Here is a 21,744-nt window from a genome sequence, read left to right as displayed (position 1 = left end):
AACTGCACATTTCCTCTGATATTGGTATAGGTTTGTGGAGATTACATACTTGTTTGGATATTGCAGTGAGAAACAAAACCATGCTGATCATGGGGAAAAGGTCATTTTTCTATTGCACTAAATTCACCTTATGTTCCATTTCTCTGCATTACTAACAATAGGTTTTTTTAGTCCAACTGCGATAATAATTTTTCTGTGAATACACACTTTCTTGTATGAAAGTCACAACAGGCAACTGAGTTGTAATAGCTTAGACAAAGAAAGTATGTACATATATGCAATTCAACATAAACAGGAAAGAAAATGTGCTCTGATTAGCAGGATGATCATGCACATATAATGTCATGCACATTTCCTTCCTCTGACAATATCACTGTAGCTTAACTAACATAATGTCACCAAAACTTTCAGAGGTAAAGAAAGCCAGTAACTAAAAGTTGAACCTTCATAAACTGAGTATTATTAGAATAGCATTGTTGCAACTGGCAACATAAATCAATACAGTGGATTAGCCATTCACATTCATAAGGAAAAAATAATCATTTCACACTGAGAAGTATCCAGTGTCCAATAACGCAAAAACTGTTCTTACTTGTTGTAACTGCTATCAAGGTTAATAAAACTAACCTTCACCTCTTTTTCTCAAGTAAGATAAGCATGGAAAGCATTTCTCTAATAGATTTATGCATATGTTATTTATATTAAAATAACATATTTGATAAAATAAATGATTAACCAGTCGACTAATTTTAAAAAAATGCCTAGGTCATTAGTAAACCAACTTATTTTAGCCTTAAATAAGTATTATTATATTTAATTTTCTGTTTCTTTTTTAAATATTTCTAAGTATCGAGATGTATCCACTGGTTATCCCTGGGTATAGGAAATTAGGAACAAGAGTCTCCGTTTTTGAAAAAATGCAAAAGAGTATTAATTAATACAGACACGGTTCACAGAGTTGCTGGGAAAGCTGAAGAAATACTCTTTGGCTAGGCTTCCAAAAATGACTTTTAATACCTCAGTGAGGCAGAGCTGCAAGGAGCCTCCCTGTCACGATCAATGCCAACATAGCGGATGCCTCAGACATACCCTTTTGCCTTTCATGACTTAGACACAGACCAAAGAGCATATGACTGTATCTACCAGATCCAAATCACAGTGGGACTGTAGCCACAAGGAAACAGAATAGTAAAGGTAGTATCTCTAGCTTCTGCATCCCAGAAAAACAGAATTAGAATGGGTTTTGGGGAGAACTGATACACTTCTTCATTTGTTGCATTTGGAAACCAAATTGTTTAAATGTTTATGAGAAAAGACACAGTAGACTAAGATTTAACTCCACAGAAGTCAGTTGAGCTGTTTCAAATCCTGAAAGATGATGTTGTGAAAGTGCTGCACTCGATATGCCAGAAAATTTGGAAAACTCAGCTGTGCCCACAGGGCTGGAAAAGGTCAGTTTTCCTCCATTTCCAAATAAAGATAATGCCAAAGAATGTTCAAACTACCACACAACTGTACTCATCTCATACACTAGCAAAGTAATGCTTAAAATTCTCCAAGCCAGGCTTCAATAGTACATGAACCATGAACTTCCAGGTGTTCAAGCTGGATTTAGAAAAGGCAGAGGAACCAGAGATCAAATTGCCAACATCCATTAGGTCGTTGAAAAAGCAAGAGTTCCAGAAAAAAAAACATCTACTTCTGATTTATAGAACAAACAAAAGCCTTTGACTGTGTGGATCACAATAAACTGTGGAAAATTCTTAAAGAGATGGAAATGCCAGACCACCTGACCTGCCTCCTGAGAAATCTGTATGCAAGTCAGGAAGCAACAGTTAGAACTGGACATGGAACAACAGACTGATTCCAAATCCGGGAAATGAGTATGTCAAGGCTGTATATTGTCACTCTGGTTATTTAACTTACATGAAGAGTACATCATGCAAAATACCAGGCTGGATGAAGCACAAGGTGGAATCAAGATTGCCAGGAGAACTATCAATAACCTCAGATATGCAGATGACACCACCCTTAGGGAAGAAATTTAAGAAGTACTAAAGAGCCTCTTGATGAAAGTGAAAGAGGAGAGTGAAAAAGTTGGCTTAAAACTCAACATTCAGAAAACGAAGATCATGGCATCTGGTCCCGTCACTTCATGGCAAACAGATGGGGAAAGAGTGAGAGGCTTTATTTTCTTGGGCTCCAAAACTACTGTAGATGGTGACTGCAGCCATGAAATAAAAAGACACTTGCTCCTTGGAAGAAAACCTATGACCAACATAGACAGCATATTAAAAAGCAGAGATATTACATTGTCAACAAAGGTCTGTCTATTCAAGCCTATGGTTTTTCCAGTAGACATATATGGATGTGAGAGTTGGACTATAAACAAAGCTGAGCACCTAAGAACTGATGGTTTTGAACTGTGATGTTGGAGAAGACTCTTGAGAGTTCCTTGGACTGCAAGGAGATCCAACCAGTTAATCCTAAAGGAAATCAGTCCTGAATGTTCATTGAAAGGACTGTTGCTGAAGGTGAAATGCCAACACTTTGGTCACCTGATGCAAAGAACTGTCTCATTGCAAAAGACCCTGATGCTGGGAAAGATTGAAGGTGGGAGGAGAAGGCGATGACAGAGGATGAGATGGCTGGATGGCATCACTGGCTCAATGGACATGAGTTTGACTAAACTCTGGGAGTTGGTGATGAACAGGGAGGCCTGGCCTTCTGCAGTCCATGGGGTCGCATACAGTTGGACATGACTGAGTGACTGAACTGAAGGAAATTTTGTTTTCTCATGAAGCATCATCAGTTTAGTCAGTTCAGTCACTCAGTCGTGTCTGACTCATGCGACCACATGAATTACAGCACGCCAGGCCTCCCTGTCCATCACCAACTCCCGGAGTTCACTCAGACTCACGTCCATCCAGTCAGTGATGCCATCCAGCCATCTCATCCTCTGTCGTCCCCTTCTCCTCCTGCCCCTAATCCCTCCCAGCATCAGAGTCTTTTCCAATGAGTCAACTCTTCGCATGAGGTGGCCAAAGTACTGGAGTTTCAGCTTCAGTATCATTCCTTCCAAAGAAATCCCAGGGCTGATCTCATTCAGAATGGACTGGTTGGATCTCTTGCAGTCCAAGGGACTCTCAAGAGTCTTCTCCAACACCACACTTCAAAAGCATCAACTCTTCGGTGCTCAGCCTTCTTCACAGTCCAACTCTCACATCCATACATGACCACTGGGAAAACCATAGCCTTGACTAGATGGACCTTAGGTGGCAAAGTAATGTCTCTGCTTTTGAATATACTATTTAGGTTGGTCATAACTTTTCTTCCAAGGAGTAAGCGTCTTTTAATTTCATGGCTGCAATCACCATCTGCAGTGATTTTGGAGCCCAAAAAAATAAAGTCTGACACTGTTTCCACTGTTTCCCCATTTATTTCCCATGAAGTGATGGGACCGGATGCCATGATCTTCGTTTTCTGAATGTTGAGCTTTAAGCCAACTTTTTCACTCTCCACTTTCACTTTCATCAAGAGGCTTTTTAGTTCCTCTTCACTTTCTGCCATAAGGGAGGTGTCATCTGCATATCTGGGGTTATTGATATTTCTCCCGGCAATCTTGATTCCAACTTGTGTTTCTTCCAGTCCAGCATTTCTCATGATGTACTCTGCATATAATCATAATATACTATAAAAGAATTCCATTTCTACATGATTTCCAGCTAAAAATAATGGATTAATCATCAGAAATCCATCACCATTTATTAAGGAGAAACACTCTAATATTGCTTATGTTCCTGTTTAGTGATGGAGAGTCACAATTGTCATTTTCATTACAAAAAGATGAATGATGTTCATGAGATAGATCATTAGCTAATCTGTAATCAGTTGTAATCCTATTTACTTATTTTCATTTTTATTCAGATATAAATGATGAGTGGCTCCCAGGTGGCTCAGTGGGTAAAGAATCTGCTTGCATTGCAAGAGACATAGGAGATTTCTGGGTTCAATTCCTGGGGTTGAGAAAATCCCCTGGAGGAGGGCATGGCAACGCACTTCAATATTCTTGCCTGGAGAATCCCCTGGACAGAGGAGCCAGCAGGCTATAGTCCAAAGTGATGCAAAGAGCTGGACATGACTAAAGTGACTGAGTATGCACGCACACAACTGATAAATAAAATTGCAAGATATTTAAAGTGTACAGCATAATGACTTGATACTCATATGTCATGAAAAAGTTCCCCCCACTGAGTTAATATCTTACACATTTACTTTTTGTGGGTGTGAGAACATTTAACTACTCTATTATCAAATTTCAGTTATACATCACAGTGTTATCAACTGTAGTCAACACTATTGAGTCGTGCCCCAAGGTCACAGGTGTGATGCCTTTCACCAAGGCCACAGAAGCAGAGTGGGGGTCACCCTTTTTACCCGTTGCCAGAAGCCCCCCGATCATCACCAGCAGGCTTTCTGACCCCAGATTAGGCAAGAATGCCCACCCCAGTAATTACCCTATAGTGCCTTAACCAACCACCTAATGCCAGTCTGGTGGGAATTTTCTTTGTCTTGAGGCTATAAAGATTGACTCTCTGCTGTGTCAGGAGGTTGGCCCATGGCACTTATAGTGCCCACATTATCTTTGATCTTTGTTCTTAATAAACTCACTCCTTTCTGCAACACTCTGTCTCTGGAAATTCTTTTCCAATCAGCTCTCTCACTGCCTCAACAACCAAGTTTTACATTATAGTTTCAGATTTTATTTATCTTATAACTGAAAGTTTGTACTCTTATCAACTTCTCCTTAATTCTACCACCCATGGTAACCTCTTTTCAGCTCCGTTTCTAGAAGTTCAATTTTAAAAAAATTTTTTTTTAGGATTTCACATATAAGTGATATTGCACAGTATTTTATTTTCCATCTGATTCTAACTTACTTCACCTAGCATAATGACCTCCAGGTTCATTGTTGTCTCAGGAGGAGCATGGATAGGTAGATTTATTTTTCTTTTACCCAGACACATATGAAATGGCCCTTTTTCATGATATGCTCTCTTAGATTTCATCTGCAGCCTACCCTGTCATAATGCCACAGCCTCCACAATTTTAAAATTGAAGATACGAATAATAGGATTTGGTGGGAAATTTGTGATCAAAAAAGATCTTTGACAACCATATATCTATCTTTCAAGATTCCCATTTTTATAGTGTTTCAGCTCTTTATGGTCAATTTCTCCTCAGCTCAGTGATATGTTTTAATAGTGTCTTCTAGTTTGTTTGTTTGTTCCCCCCAGAGGGATTGTTCATGCTGTGTACTCTAATATACTGTCAAGAATGTAAATCTCTTTATTCATCTACCAAACTATCCATCTTGCTTTTCCAGGTATTCCTATCAGGTCAAAAGACTTTGCGGACACTTCAGAGTCGTCAGTGAAAAACAAATTAGTCGTCACATGGAAAACAAATTAGGTTTATTTTGTGAAACTGGAAAAACAAAGTAAAAATGCTTTTGTTACAAGTAAAAATATTTGAAGTTCATATAAATAATACCTACGGTAATGTTTTCTGTGAGATGGCCAGTTATGATACAGACTAACGTGAGGAAGATCATTTGAACACAACTTCCCAAACACGGGGGAAAAGAACCACCCTTCACTGGAAGTGTTCCCAAAAGGGCTGAATGGCTATTTTTCCATATGATTAATGTAAAATATATTATTCAGAGGTTGAATAGATGATATCTAAATTTTGTTGCATTCTAATATTCTTTTTTTTTTAATCCTATAATGTCTACTCTTCTTTAGGTTCCAAATGTCTGAAATATTTTCCAAGTTATCAGACATTTCTTCAATTTAAGTATTCTCAAATACAGTAATATGTATTCTAAACACTTCTTGATTCAATAAAGTCATTTACTCATGAATTTATTCTAAAAGTCAAAAAATATATGACATTATTTCACCATTTTTCTTATATTTTTCCAAACATTTACATGTTTCAATAATTATCAACTTGAGTTCCATATTTGTTTTTCCTTTTAACTTAGAAATGATTTAAAAAATCACATATTTAAAAGTACTTAAATTCTATTATGTTAACATTGAGAATTTAAAGTTTGATTACATGGAGGAATCAGTATTCACTTTACTAACAGTTATCATAAATGTAGCAGGTCATATTAAATTATAAGCATACATGAAGATACAGCATTAAGAAACAGTCCAAATTCACACATTAATTTCTTAATTACTTACTGTGTAATCTGCAGAATAATTACCTATGAAAATGTTACTTTCTGTAGAAGTCATATACTATTTTTCTCTCATAGACTTTTTGCTTGTTTGATGTTTCATGTTTTTATGCTTCAGGAAAACCCATTTCATGCTTATTGCCACAATGTGACAAGGCAAAAAATAAAAATATTAAAATGAGTGCTATGTTTCCTGACCAAGAACTCAGCATTAAATAAACCTTAGCCTGAACTAACAAATGTCATTAAATCAAAGACATTACAATCCATACAATAATCATGTGTTGTGTGCGTGTGTGCTGAGTCAGGTCAGTCATGTGTGACTCTTTGCGACCCCAAGGGCCGTAGACTGCCAGGTTCTTCTCTCCATGGAATTCTCCAGGCAAGAATACTGCAATGGGTTGCCATTTCCTCCTCCGGGGTATCTTTCTGACCCAGCTATCAAAACCAAATCCCTTATGTCTCCTGCATTGCAGGCAGGTTCTTTACCACTACTGACACCTGGGAACGAACAATATTCATATACATAATAAAATTAATGCTCCAGACAATAAAATCCTGCAATGCAAGAGACCTGGGTTCAATCCCTGGGTTGGGAAGACCCCTTGGAGAAGGGAAAGGATACCTACTCCAGTATTCTGGCCTAGAGAATTCCTTGGACTGTAAAGTTCATGGGGTCGCAGAGTCGGACATGACTGAGTGACTTTCACTTTCATTTTTCAGGCTATAAAAAGTAAATACCATTGCAATATACACATTCATTATGTGGAAGAAAAAACCTACACCAAATAACATATAACTACTGTATCCAATATTTGACCTAAAACTTTTAGCTTAGCTAGAAGAGGCATCAAACGTTTAATTAGAGAGATTTTGCTTTATCTTCTTAAAATTTAAAAGGGTATATAGAGGGAGATGATCCTGGTACTTTAAGAAGATTTATAAGAATCTCTGAGTCATGCTTTTTCTTTTTCCCCATATAAATTTTTCAGTGGTAGGCAAACATTTTCAAAAATCACTATGCTGACCTTAGAGGTATACTTTAAGTAGTATATTTACTGCTTCCAGTCTTGTTTTTCCCACTGAAAAATATTTAAAATGTGAGGTCCTACCTTTTACCCATCTCCTGCAAGAAGCAAGTGGTTTTGTCCATCATCTACAGGATTTATACCATCTCCTGAGAACTCACAGCCCTCCCTGAATACAAATGTTTATTTCCCTTTGTCCCTTCATAGTTTTCAACTTTTCCAACCCAACTTAGCTCTCAGTGTCTTTAAATAAACTAAGAAAAAATCAAGGTTGAAATGGCTATTTTTTTACCCCAAAATGCCCTGCTAAATGTGAAATCGTGACTTGGTCATGATGAAAACTAAAGGTGTAAAGATTATATCTTAATAAGAGATAACATTATTGAATAGATTCTGTGATTCAGGAATGGTGCCAGCAGTTTATATTACTTTATCTCCAATCCTCACGCTGACATTGGCCAAAAAATTTTATTTCCATTTTGGTGAAGAAAAAATTAGGTGCAGAGAAACTAGGTAATTTTCCCAAAGCCGCACATAGTGAATGGAAAGCAGGAATTTGAGTAAAATCATCCTATATTTAAACCCTGTAATCTTTTTCCTTCTACATTGGTCTTCTAGGAACTTAGAGAATGAATAATGAGGAAATTCATTTGGGTTTTAATTTCCAGAAAAGCAGATATGCTTTCCAATTTGTCTTCATGCAATTCCATAAACATTTCTTACATAGTTATTTTGAAAACATTGTATTATGCAGATTGTAAGGAATATTCAAAATATCTTTTAAGATATCATCATAAATTTAGCATGCTTGTAGTCTAGAAGTGAAGTAAAAGAGTTTCATTTATATATGTGAATTCTATCTTAGTTTTGGTCCATTGGTCAATGTATTAGATCGGGCTGCTATAAGGTATAATTATAGACTGGGTGCCTTATAAACAACATCAAATTATTTCTCACAGCTCTGGAGATTGGGGACTCCAAGATCAAGGTGCCAAAATATTCAGTGTCTGATGGGAATCCACCTTTTTGTTCATAGACAGTCATCTCTCACTGGTCCTCACATGGTAGAAAGAGAGTAAGTTAGCCACCTAGGTTTATTTTACAAGCCACTAATCCCATTCACTGGGCTTCCCTGGTAACTCAGATGGTAAAGAATATGCCTGCAAAGCAGGAGACCCAGGTTTGAGCCCTGGGTGGGGAGAACCCTTGGAGTAGAAAATGACAACCCACTCCACTATTCTTGCCTGGAGAATCCCATGGATAGAGGAGCCTGGCAGGCTACAGTCCATGGGATCAATCCGCAAAGTGTTGGGCATCAAACACACACACAATGCCATTCACACTGGTTCCACCCTCATGGCTACATTACCTTTCCAAATTGTGTCTCTAAAAGCTATCACATTGGAGATGAAACTTCAACATATGGGTTTTCAGTTTAGTTCAGTTCAGTTGTTCAGTCATGTCTGACTCTGTGATCCCCTGGATTGCAGCATGCCAGGCCTCCTTGTCCATCTCCAATTCATGGAGTCTGCTCAAACTCATGTCCATTGAGTCATGACGCCATCCAAACAATGCATCCTCTGTTGTCCCCTTCTCCCCTTGCCTTCAATCTTTCACAGCATCAGGGGCTTCTCAAATAAGTCAGTTCTTTGCATCAGGTGGCCAAGGTATTGGAGTTTCAGTTTCAGCATCAGTCCTTCCAGTGAATATTCAGGACTGATTTCCTTTAGGATGGACTGGTTGGATCTCCTTGCAGTCCAAGGGACTCTTAAGAGTCTTCTCCAACACCATGATTCAAAAGTATCAATTCTTCGGCACTCAGCTTTCCTTATAGTCCAACCCTCTCATCCATACCTGACTACTGGAAAAACCATAGCTTTGACTAGACGGACCTTTGTTGGAAAAGTAATGTCTCTGCTTTTGAATATGCTCTAGGTTGGCCATAGCTTTTCTTGCAAGGAGCAAGCATCTTTTAATTTCATGGCTGCAGTCACCATCTGCAGTGATTTTGGAGCCCCCAAAAATAAAGTCTGTCACTGTTTCCATTGTTTCCCCATCTATTTGCCATTAAATGAAGGGACCAGATGTCATGGTCTTAGTTTTCTGAATGTAGAGTTTTAACCCAGCGTTTTCACTCCCTTCTTTCAGGTTCATCAAGAGGCTCTTTAGTTCTTCACTTTTTGCCATAAGGGTGGTGTCATCTCCATATCTGAGGTTGTTGATATTTCTCCTGGCAATCTTGATTCCAGCTTGTGCTTCAACCAGCCCAGCTTTTCTCATAATGTTCTCTGCGTATAAGTTAAATAAGCAGGGTGACAATATACAGCCTTGACATACTCCTTTACAGATTTGGAACCAGTCTGTTGTTCTGTGTCCAGTTCTAACTGTTAATTCTTGACCTGCATACAGATTTCTCTGGAGGTAGGTCAGGTGGTCTGGTATTCCCATCTCTTTAAGAATTTTCCACAGTTTGTTATGATCCATACAGCCAAAGTCTTTGGCATAGTCAATAATGCAAAAGTAGATGTTTTTCTGGAACTCTCCTGCTTTTTCCATGATCCAGCGGATGTTGGCAATTTGATTCTAGTTCCTCTGCCTTTTCTAAATCCAGCTTGAAAATCTGAAAGTTCACTGTTGAAACCTGACTGGGAGAATTTTCAGCATTGCATTGCTAGCATGTGAGATGAGTTCAATTGTGCAGTAGTTTGAGCTTTCTTTGGCATTGCCTTTCTTTGGGATTGGAACAAAAATGGACCTTTCCAAGTCCTGTGGCCATTGTTGAGTTTTCCAAATTTTCTGGCATACTGAGTACAGCACTTGCACAGCATCATGTTTGAGGATTTGAAATAGCTCAACTGAAATTCCATCACCTCCACTAGCTTTGTTTGTAGTGATGCTTCCTAAAGCCCACTTGACTTTGCTTTCCAGGATGTCTGGCTCTAGGTGAGTGATCACACAATTGTGATTATCTGGGACATGATCATTTTTTGTACATTTCTTCTTTGTATTCTTGCCACCTCTTCTTAATATCTCCGGTTTCTGTTTGGTCCATACAATTTCTGTCCTTTATTGTGCCCATCTTTGCATGAAATATTCCTTTGGTATCTCTAATTTCTTGAAGAGATCTCCAGTCTTTCCCATTCTATTGTTTTCCTCTATTGCTTTGCATTGATCACTGAGGAAGGCTTTCTTATCTCTCCTTGCTCTTCTTTGGAACTCTCCATTCTAATGGGTATATCTTTCCTTTTCTCCTTTGCCTTTCATTTCTCTCCTTTTCTTAGCTATTTGTAAGCCCTCCTCAGACAACCATTTTGCCTTTTTCTGTATTTCTTTTTCTTGGATACTTGATCACTGCCTTCTGTACAATATCATGAACCTCTGTCTGTAGTTCTACAGGGACTCTGTCTATCAGATATAATCCCTTGAATCTATTTGTCACTTCTACTGTATAATCATAAGGGATTTGATTTAGGTCATACCTGAATGGTCTAGTGGTTTTCCCTACTTTCTTCAGTTTAGGTATGAATTTTGCAGTAAGGAGATCGTGATCTGAGTCTCAGTCAGCTCCTGGTCTTGTTTTTGCTGACTGTATACAGCATCTCCATCTTTGGCTGCAAAGAATATAATCAATATGATTTCAGTGTTGACCATCCAGTGATGTCCATGTGTAGAGTCTTCTCTTGTGTTGGAAGAGGGCATTTGCTATGGTGAGTGTGTTCTCTTGGCAAAACTCTATTAGCCTTTACCCTGCTTCATTCTGTACGCCAAGGCCAAATTTGCCTGTTACTCCAAATATTTCTTGCCTTCCTACTTTTGCATTCCAGTCCCCTAAAATGAAAAGGACACCTTTTTGGGGGTGTTAGTTCTAGAAGGCCTTGTAGGTCTTCATAGAACCGTTCAGCTTCAGCTTCTTCAGCCTTACTGCTCAGGGCATAGACTTGGATTACTGTGATATTGAATGGTTTGCCTTGGAAACGAACAGAGATCATTCTGTCGATTTTGAGACTGTATCCAAGTACTGCATTTTGGACTCTTTTGTTGACTATGATGGCTACTCTGTTTCTCCTAAAGGATTCTTGCCCACAGTAGTAGATATAATGGTCATCTGAGTTAAATTCACCCATTCCAGTCCATTTTAGTTAGCTGATTCCTAAAATGTCAATGTTCACTCTTGCCATCTCCTGTTTGACCACTTCCAATTTGCCTTGATTCATGGACCTAACATCCCAGGTTCCTAGACAATATTGTTCTTTACAGAATAGGGCTTTACTTCCATCATCAGTCACATCCACAATTGGATGTTGTTTTTGCTTTGGCTCCATCTCTTCATTCTTTCTGGAGTTATTTATCTGCTGATCTCCAGTAGCATATTGGGCACCTACCAACCTGTGGAGTTCATCATTCATTGTCCTATCTTTTTGCCTTTTCATACTATTCATGGGGTTCTCAAGGCAAGAAGACTGAAATGGTTTGCCATGACCTTTTCCAGTGGACCACGTTTTGTCAGAACTCTCCACCATGACCTGTTCATCTTGCTTTTTGTGTGGGCATGAACATTTTGGGTTCTGGGTAGACACAAACAATTCAGCCAATTGCAGTCAACTTTGTGCCTCCTGACTCTCTTTTTAGTGTCAGATCCACTTAATGTTGACACACAGACATAAAATCTTTTCATCTTTTTCTTCCTACAGTGTGACAAACAATTTCGCTAAGGTGATTTCTGCAAGTCTGCTTTTACTATTGAAGAAATTTTCAGAATCAGCCAAATCCCCAGGTTTGGCTTCTGCTGCATAAAAAAAGCACTTGATTTCTTTTGCAAATAAACTATACACTATTGGGGGGATATGAATTATTGTTATATGATGCTAATTCTTCAGATTCCATTTGTTTGTCAACCTACACAGTTTAGGCTAATTCTACTGAGACTGTTTCTTGATAGGCATATACCTATTGAATCACAGATGACTGGAATTTCTCCCATTGAACTACAGCCACTAGATAAGCTCCCACAAGTTAACCAGTTTCCGTTTAGAGATTTTGGAGCTTAATACTGCTTACTCAAATACTTCCACATCCATTCTGGGTTTTATATTCCAGCATTTGTATTTAATAACTCAACCAAAAAAGTAAATCAAAAGCTGAAATAAACTCAATATATGCATTAAGCTCCCTACCCTTAACCAAAGCAAATGAAAAACTGTTTACTAGGCCATTAGCTGAATTAGTTAATGGTTTGTTTATACATATTTTTGTTTGTTTCTAGTTCAAACAACTAGGGCAAGCAGGAACTAAATCTACATATTTCTCTATGAAACAGGTACAAAAACCATATGAACTACTTTTCTGAACCAAACTGAAATCAAATTAATACTTTTTTGAATCTAAATTTGGAAAGGAAAGGGGAAAGGAAAGTATTCTGGCTTGAGAGATTGCACTGCAGTGACTTCAAGATACTCCTATGATGTGCTGTGCTGGGCTGCACTCAGTCACCTCAGTCATGTCCAGCTCTGTGTGACCTCATGGACTGTAGCCCGCCAGGCTCCTCTGTCCACGGGATTCTCCAGGCAAGAATACTAGAGTGGGTTGCCATGCCCTCCTCCAGGGGATCTTCCCAACTCAGGGATCAAACCCATGTCTCTTATGTCTCCTGCACTGGCAGGCAGGTTCTTTACCACTAGCACCACCTGGGAAGCCCTATTCCTGTGATATTAAACATCTACATAGAATTTCAGCAACTCATCACTCTGGTACTGTTGTCTGACTTCCCTTTGATGTTATCCCAAATTCTTTTCCTTTAATTTATTTATTCAGAATCCAAATAGCCATGAATCAATGTGTACACACTCATACATACATACATACATACATACATAGTATTCCCCAAAAGAGTTGTTTATCACTACTGGCTTTACTACGTATACGTTTCTAACTGTGATCTTCAAGATCTTTTATAATATAGTCTTATCTTTCCAGCATTATTGCCTTAATTTCACTTCTGCAAATCTTGAGACCATAAAATAGAAATAATTCATTGTGGCTAAAAGCAACCAATAATTTTCTATCTCAGTGGACTTTGTTAATACTGTTTCTTTATCTATATTCTCTTCCTATTTTTATGAAAATTCTACTTTAGGACTACAATTTCTACAAATAGGACTTTGTTAACCCCATTGAGACCCATGGAGAAGTAGTTTTGATATCACCTGAGAGCTATAGATAGGAATGCATCTCATGCCTGCTTCAGGCCTATTGAACCAGAACTTGCATTTTTATAAGAACTCAGGTGATTTATAGGCACGTTAAAATGTGAGCAATTTCAAATTATTTTTCTATGGTACCTGATTGATATTTTCCATGATTGCAATAGTTCCTTGTTTTTGTTGATCTTTATATAGTCATCATTTCTTAACACTACAAGTATTTATTAAGTGGCTGCTATGTTCCCAGCAAAACTAAAGACAGAAATTTCCAACTGTGAAAATTTTTCATTTATAAACATTGAGCTGTGGAAGTGAAAAGATTTGAATATTCTGGGTTGAAAGGGTGGGTTGTATGTGGGAAATGAGTAGAAAAGAGAAAAGGTAAGCAGAAGCCAAAATATTGTAGGACTTACTAAGAGGTGTGATGTATAATATATACTGCAGCATTTGATGGAAAGCAATAATTGGCATATTTAATAGGTGGTCTTCCCAGAGAATGAAAAGGAAATTAGATAAATTTAAATTAGAAAAAGAAATTAGATTGTGGCTTCCTGGTGGCTCAGATGGTAAAGCATCTGCCTGCAATTCGGGAGACCTGGGTTCGATTCCTGGGATGGAAAGGTCCCCTGGAGAAGGAAATGGCAATCCACTCCAGCATTCTTGCCTGGAAAATCCCATGGATGAAGGAGCCTGATAGGCTACAGTCCATGAGATCGCAAAGAGTCGTACACGACTGAGCGACTTCACTTCACTTCACTTCTTCACTCTTTCCCAGTAAAGAGACTAGTTAGGAGGCAAAGACAATAATTCGAGTAAAGATTAGAACTTTGAACTAAAGAATAGAAGTCAAGATTTATTAATTCATTCAAGAAGTGTTGAGATTCTTTTTTCTTCAGTTTTTTTGTTTTATTTTGTTTTTTTTTCAATTATTGAAGTGGTGCAGTTGTAAGGAAGCCACCAGCCAATGCAGGAAACACAAGAGATGTGGGCTGGATCCCTGGGTCAGGAAGATCCCCTGGAGTAGGAAACAGCAACTCACTCCAGTATTCTTGACTGGAAAATTCCATGGATAGAGGAGAATGGTCGGCTACAGTCCATGGGGTCACAAAGGGTCAGAAAGGACTGAGCAACTAAGCACAATAACATGGTTGATTTATAATGTCGTGCTCCTTTCTGAGATTCTTTTAAAATGCAGTCAGTTGTAACCATTACTCATACTTAATACTTATTTCTCAATCTTTGCACTTAGAGCAAAGTTTATTGATTATATTATGTGATTTCTACACAGTCACAGGAGTCATTTGTATCAAATGCCTTGCCACATATGGGTCACCATTTCTCCAGACTCCTTGCCTTACACCATTTCTCCAGACTTACCTTGCCCCTCACTGCCAGTATCCAAAGTCATAGCCAAATATCCCATCTGTTTCATTATAGCAATACCTAGTCCTGGTAGAAATTCTTTCACAGAAATTAGTGATATAGTTTACCAATGTCACCAACCCCCGTCGTGCTCAGAGCTCATGTTCTCTTCCAACGTGTGTGTGTGCGTGCATGCATGCTAAGTCACTTCAGGAGTACCTGACTCTTTGTGACCCTATTGACTGTAGCCTGTCAGGGATTCTCCAGGCAAGAGTACTGGAGTAGGTTGCCATGCCCCTACGAGGGGATTTTTCTGACCGAGGGATTGAACTGGCATCTCTTAAGTCTCTTGCATGGGAAGACAAATTATTTACCTCTAGCACCACCTGGGAAGCCCCTCTTCAAGCACAGCTCTGCCCTTCCTAGAGCTTGCTCAATTTGAAAACTATAAGAGAAGTTTCTGAACAATCTTCCATCTGTTCAGTAAAGCATTTGGTCTTGTATGTAGAAGTTAATAAATTTGTATTGAACGAAACCCATATATTTATTATTATATCTTTCTTTGTTATACTCTTAACTCCAAAAACGTTTGTAATAATCTTAAATTTTGCATGTGTGATTACACTCTGCTCAACAGTGAAAACTTTCACTTTTATGGTCTTTAAAATGTGAACTCATTTACCACTGAATATGTGAGCTAAATAGATAATTGTTCAGCATTATTGTAACTTCTGAAGTTCATTTTGAACCTTCACAGAGAAGTTCAAGTGTGATTACAAATACTTGCTACACAGTTATCTATATCATTTTATACCAATTTTATTATTTGAATATAACAGTAACAACAGCTATTACTTACTGAGTGAATATTATGTGCCAAGAAAAGGAAATGACACTCCCCTGCCTTGAGTCTTCTTGCCTGGAAATTCCCATGGGCAGAGAAGCCTGGTGGGCTCCAGTCCATGGAGTCACAAAGAGTCAGATACAACTCAGTGACTAACATATTATATGCCAGGTCCTTTATGCATTTGACTTTATTTTATCATCACCAGCCCCTATGAGATAGTTATTATTCAGAAGGTATAGATTAGAAAACTAAGGGATAAAGGGGATACATAACTTGTCCAAGGTCATACACTTTGTAACTAGTGGATGAGAGAGTTGGACTATAAAGAAAGCTGAGCGCAGAAGAATTGATGTTTTTGAACTCTGGTGTTGGAGAAGACTCTTGAGAGTCCCTTGGACTGCAAGGAGATCCAACCAGTCCATCCTAAAGGAGATCAGTCCTGTGTGTTCATTGGAAGGACTGATGTTGAAGCTGAAACTCCAATGCTGACTCATTTGAAAAGATTCTGATGCTGGGAAAGATTCAGAGCAGGAGGAGTAGGCAATGGAGATGAGTTTGAGTAAACTCTGGGAGTTGGTGATGGACAGGGAGGCCTGGCGTGCTGCAGTCCATGGGGTTGCCAAGAGTCGGAAACGACTGAGCTACTGAACTGAACTAGAATTTGAAACCAGAAAGTTTGATTCCTGAGCTCACTCTTAATTATACAATGTGTCCTTTTTGAAATGTAGAAGCATATCAGATGCTAGAACTAAGGTGTGGAATTGGCATTGAAAAACAATGCATCTCTAAATCAGGATTTCTCCGTATCAGTTCTGTTGACACTTTAATTTTTTAAAAACATTTTATATGTGTGTTTGGCTGTGCCAGGGCATAGCTGTGACACAGAGGATCTCTGATCTTCATTATGGCTTGCAGGATCTTTAGTCGCAGCAGGTGGACCCTTAGTTGGAGCATGTGAGACTAATTCCCTGACTAGGGATAGAAACAAGGCCCCCTGCATTGGGAGTATGGAGTCAGCCACTGAACTTCCAGAGAAATCCCCCTCTGTTGACATTTTAGCCCATATAATTCTTGTTGTGGGGCTGACTGTGCATTGTTGGGTTTGGGGCAGTATCCCTGCCCTTTTATCCACTAGAGTTCAGTAGTACTCACCTGCATGTCTGCTAAGTCACTTCAGGCATGTTGATTCTTTGTGACCCTATGGACTGTAGCCTGCCAGGCTCCTCTGTCATGGAATTCTCTGGGCAAGAACACTGGAGTGGGTTGCCATGCACTCTTCCAAGGGGTCTTCTTGACCCAGGGATCAAAGCAGTGTCTCCTGCATTACAGGCTGATTCTTTACCACTGAGCCACTGGGGAAGCCTAGCACCCACAAATCAAGATGTTCAAAACTGTCTCTAGATGCTTCCAGATGTGCCCTGAATGGACAAAATCACCTCCTTCAAGAACCACTGCTGTAAATTTTTAAAAAGTGAAACTATACTCGTATTCTCATTAGTCACTGATGCACCCTCATAATAGAGTATGGTTGGATGATCTTGTTTCATCTGGATAGAGCCTAAATTAAGCACATTTTATTCCAGGCACTCACTATCTTGTTTTTACATCAGGGCATCTTTTCAGTGACAAAAGGTATTTTTAGAAGTTGTTCTCTCTCAGTCTTTTCACTTAATCTTTCACGATATCCATCAGCTGAGAAACAAGGACCACAATGAACTAAAGTATCTGATGAGAAAAGATGTCTAAAAAAAGCCCCCTTTCTCCCAGAGCTATTGCAAATGAGCCATTATGTGAAAGCTCTCAAGGAATAGCTCTAAGGTAATAATGACTTTTTAAAAAGTGAATTCCTGATACTAACTGCTATAACGAGATGCAATTGTTCTTCATCAGCTCTTCAGATAACCAATTTTAAGTAGGATATCAATTATGTTAAGAAAGTTCCAAGGCAATGTGAGAGATGGTAAGTAACTTTTTCCCCTTCAAATCACCAAGATTTGAGACCCATGACTGCTGTGGTTCCATTAATCTCACACTTACAGCCAAATGTTCTTTCCTTCTTGTGTAAGAGTGTATCATATCATTATCAAAATCAATTATTATTATAATCAACAACCACATCGTCAGTTCACACATGTTCACATAAGAATGAGTGACATGTATAAGTGTAAATTCCATGGAGAATTAGAGCATGTTCTCTACTAATTACTTTAATTTACAGACCTTTTTATAAATTCCCAGACTTGTTCAAGTTTTGTGTTCAGCACACTGTAAGAGAAAGCATTTATGGGACAGAATATTTGTAATTTTTCACTGGCCATATGAGCCATTGTAATTTTCCATTGGCCATGAGAATGTGACTATTGAAAGCACGTGCATATGGTTTAGATAAGATGTGACATTTTACTTTTTGATCTAAATCAGCAGACCAGAGTTCCCAGTGGACATTTTACATTACAGGTAGAAAATGCCTTCTAAGAGAATCCTCACCTCTTACCAATTGTGCAAACACTAGTCAACTTTTCCATGGGGCTCTTCTGTCATGGTTTTATGATTATTTCACAAGCTAAAAAAAAATCAGCTTAATTATCATTTTCATGTTGACTAATTTCAAAATGAATATATAAATTATCATTCTTATCACTATATATTCATAGGTGAATTTGTCAAAGCTTCAAAGATTTTCCCTTGACTTTATCTCTTTCTTGTGAAGATGAACTTCCAGTCATGATGTCAGGACCATGAAGAATAACTTTTCCTAGATAAATGATCAGTCCTTCTGAGTGTGTGTGCTAAGACACTTCAGTGATGTCTGACTCTTTGTGATCCTAATGGACTGTAGCCTGTCAGGCTCCTCTGTCCATAGGATTCTCCAGGCAAGAATACTGGAGTGGATTGCCATGCCCTCCTCCAGGGGATCTTCCTGACCCAGGGATTTAATCCAGGTCTCTTATGTCTCCTGCACTGGCAGGTGGGTTCTTTCCCACTGCTGCCACCTGGAAAGCCCCAGTCCTTCTCTATCAGTTATCTGTTGCTGCTTAATAAGCACTCACACTGAGTCGTGGCTTATATTAGCAGCTTTTATGCACATTATGAGTTTGCGGCTTGACTTCTCAATCTATAGATCCTGACAAGGCTCACTCATGTGACTGTGATCAGCTCATGGTTCAACTGGGAACTGATTCATCCAGCATAGTCTACGCTAACATAATTCAGCTCGACTTCACACAGCCTCTCATTCCCAGCCTCTCATGTTAGTTGGGTGCTGTTCCAATATAATGAGAAGAAATGCTTAAGATCTCTTGAAGACTAGGCTTGAAAATAAACAACACTTCTGTTTTATTCTATTAGCAAAAGCAAAGCACAAAGCCAGTCCAGATTTAAGAGGAGGGGGAAATAGCATCCTCCTCTTGGTTAGATCTCCTGGAGAGGGGGATGGCAATGCACTCCAGTATTCCTGGAGAATCCAATGGACAGAGGAGCTTGGCAGGATGTAATGCATGGGGTCACAAAAAGTCAGACATGACTGAATGACTAACACTTTCACTTTCTTGGTTAGAGGAGCTACCAGTCAGTACAAAGGGCAACACATAGGAAGTAACGACTGGGGAAGGGGGTGTAATCTACCACACTTCCAACAGTGACGATGTTGACATTTTAAATGTAAGCAATGAGCCTTCTGTGTGTAGAACTATGTAGAACTACGCTGCCAAAATATGGTCAGAACAGACTGATTCAATCCAGAAATTTTATTACTCATTGGGAGGTTGATTAAACTGACCAGTTTACAGACATAAAATGGGAGATGACTCTTTTGGGGGGTGGGTTAAGAATTTTATAATTTATACTAAAGCCTTTTATTTACTACTAAATATTGCAGAAAAAAAAAAAACAGTAGCAGAGAAAAAAAATTGAGAAGCATCTTTAAAGTTTAGGCCTATCTTGGGAAAGTTCATCTAATGTAGTGCCCTATGGATTATTACTTTTTTAAGTTAGTAGGATCTCTGTGCATAGATGGCATGTAAAACAGATGAAAATGAGGCAGAATGTTCTGTTCTTTAATGTGGGGAAAATTGGAATGTGCACACATTCCATTTCAATAGAAAAACCCCATGCAAATGTCATATTCCAAGCAGAACTAAGACTCACTATAATACTGTCTAGTAATATTACTTCTAAAAAGCTATCATAATGCTTAGCTGGATTTCAGTAGTCTTGTTGCTCATGAATGTTCAAATTGCAGGGAAAACACATTTAGAATAATTATCTGTTTTAATCCACAACAACGATGTTTTCTTTTGTTCCTACTTATTGTGGAATGTGTACAGAGGTTTAAGTGGATCAACCAACATTAAAAAGTAGAAGAAAAAATTACCTATAAAATGTGAATGGTATATGAACAACTTTAAAGGCACACACATTTTTCTGACCTAGACTCTTTCAATCATTTGAGAGAGACCTCTTTGCACTGGCACATGACTGACTCTGACTGCTTCTGTAACCCAAGGTCAGCAATAAAAATATTCTTTTGTGTATGTCACTTTGCAAAATGTGTTCTCATACTTGGTGAACGTGTTATTTTTATCAAATCTACAAGGAATATGGGACATTACAATTATGCATTTTATGTGAAACGTGTAAGACTGGGGGAGATGGATGACTTGTCAAATGTCATTCTGTTCCTGCCTAGGAGGATATGAAATAAATGTGGGTTCTCTAATTCAGTGTCCAGAGCTCTTCTCCATACACCATTATACCCTTTTTCCTATAGAGATTGAATAATGATGCTATTACTTAACTCCAAATACCAGAGAGGAATAAAGAAACAGCTGGGATTATACTTAAATCCAATAGTTTCACACTGCTATATTTAAAATGAATAACCAACAAGGACAATGGTATAGCACAGGGAACTTTGCTCAATATCATGGAACAACCTATATGGATAAGAACTTGGAAAAGATTAGATACATGTATACATATAGCTGAATCATTTTGCTGTGCACCTGAAATTAACACACTTGTTAAATAACTATACTCCAACATTAAATAAAAAGTTGTTTGTTTGTTTGTTTGTTTTAATTCTAACTAGGTTCCAAGTCTAGCTGATTTGCAAGATACTTCTAAAAATCTAAAGACTCTTCTAACACCCCCACTCCCATTTGGCCAGAGAAAACTCATGCTTGGAAAAGAGGCAGGCCTGATGAATTTTATCCAGAAAGAAAGTTTAGTTATTAGAAAGAAATAACAATTTTGAATGTGGTGGCAGTCATTTAAATCCATCTTGTAGATTTATGCCTGGGTCCTGGAGAGATGAACAGGGCTCTGAGTAAGAAAGTTTAATGGAACAGTTTCTTCTGTAAACAAGCAACCTTGCCATAAGACTTTTTTTAAAAAATCCAAATCTAACGTAAAAGAGAGATGGGGATTTCCCTCTTCCCCAACAGTGCCAAAGAGCCTCCCAGCAGCTTTATGCTGGTGTTCACTTATTCAGTGAGTCATATCAATGTTTGTTGGAGCCATGTTGGTGACTGGTGGGTTTTCTATTTGAGAAATGAGAATATCCACTATGGGATCCTGGTGTTAGCAAAGCAATAGGTTAAGAAGATGAGTTCCTGAGAGCATTGTAACAAAAACGTACACTTTGTCTCAGATGTTCTTTAAAAATGTATATCGTTGTTCAAATTTACTTTTTAGCCTCGGCTGCCTTCACTTATCAGTTTACTCCAGCCTGTTCCAGCATAGTCTGTATTGGCAGCCCCCCAACCTTTCTGTCACAAGGGGCCAGTTTCATGGAAGACAACTGCTCACCTCCTGCTCTGCAGCCCAGTTCCGCCCCATCTATGGCCCTGGGGTTGGGGATGCCAGTCTATATGGTCGAGTGATTTGTCAGTACAATTTAAGTCTGTGCATTGTTCAAATTTCAGGAATGAAGAGGAAAATATTCAGTCACTCTGGGGCTGTTAAAAAACCTCCTCTTACCCTGCTATTACCTTTCTCTTCAGGATTTTGTGCATTCCAAAATCCAGGAAAGAATGTGGATTCCATGGCAACCTC

This window comes from Budorcas taxicolor, chromosome 5, assembly GCF_023091745.1.
Source record: "Budorcas taxicolor isolate Tak-1 chromosome 5, Takin1.1, whole genome shotgun sequence".
NCBI classification, from domain to species: Eukaryota; Metazoa; Chordata; class Mammalia; order Artiodactyla; family Bovidae; genus Budorcas; species Budorcas taxicolor.
Note: the sequence above shows the minus strand (reverse complement) of the source record.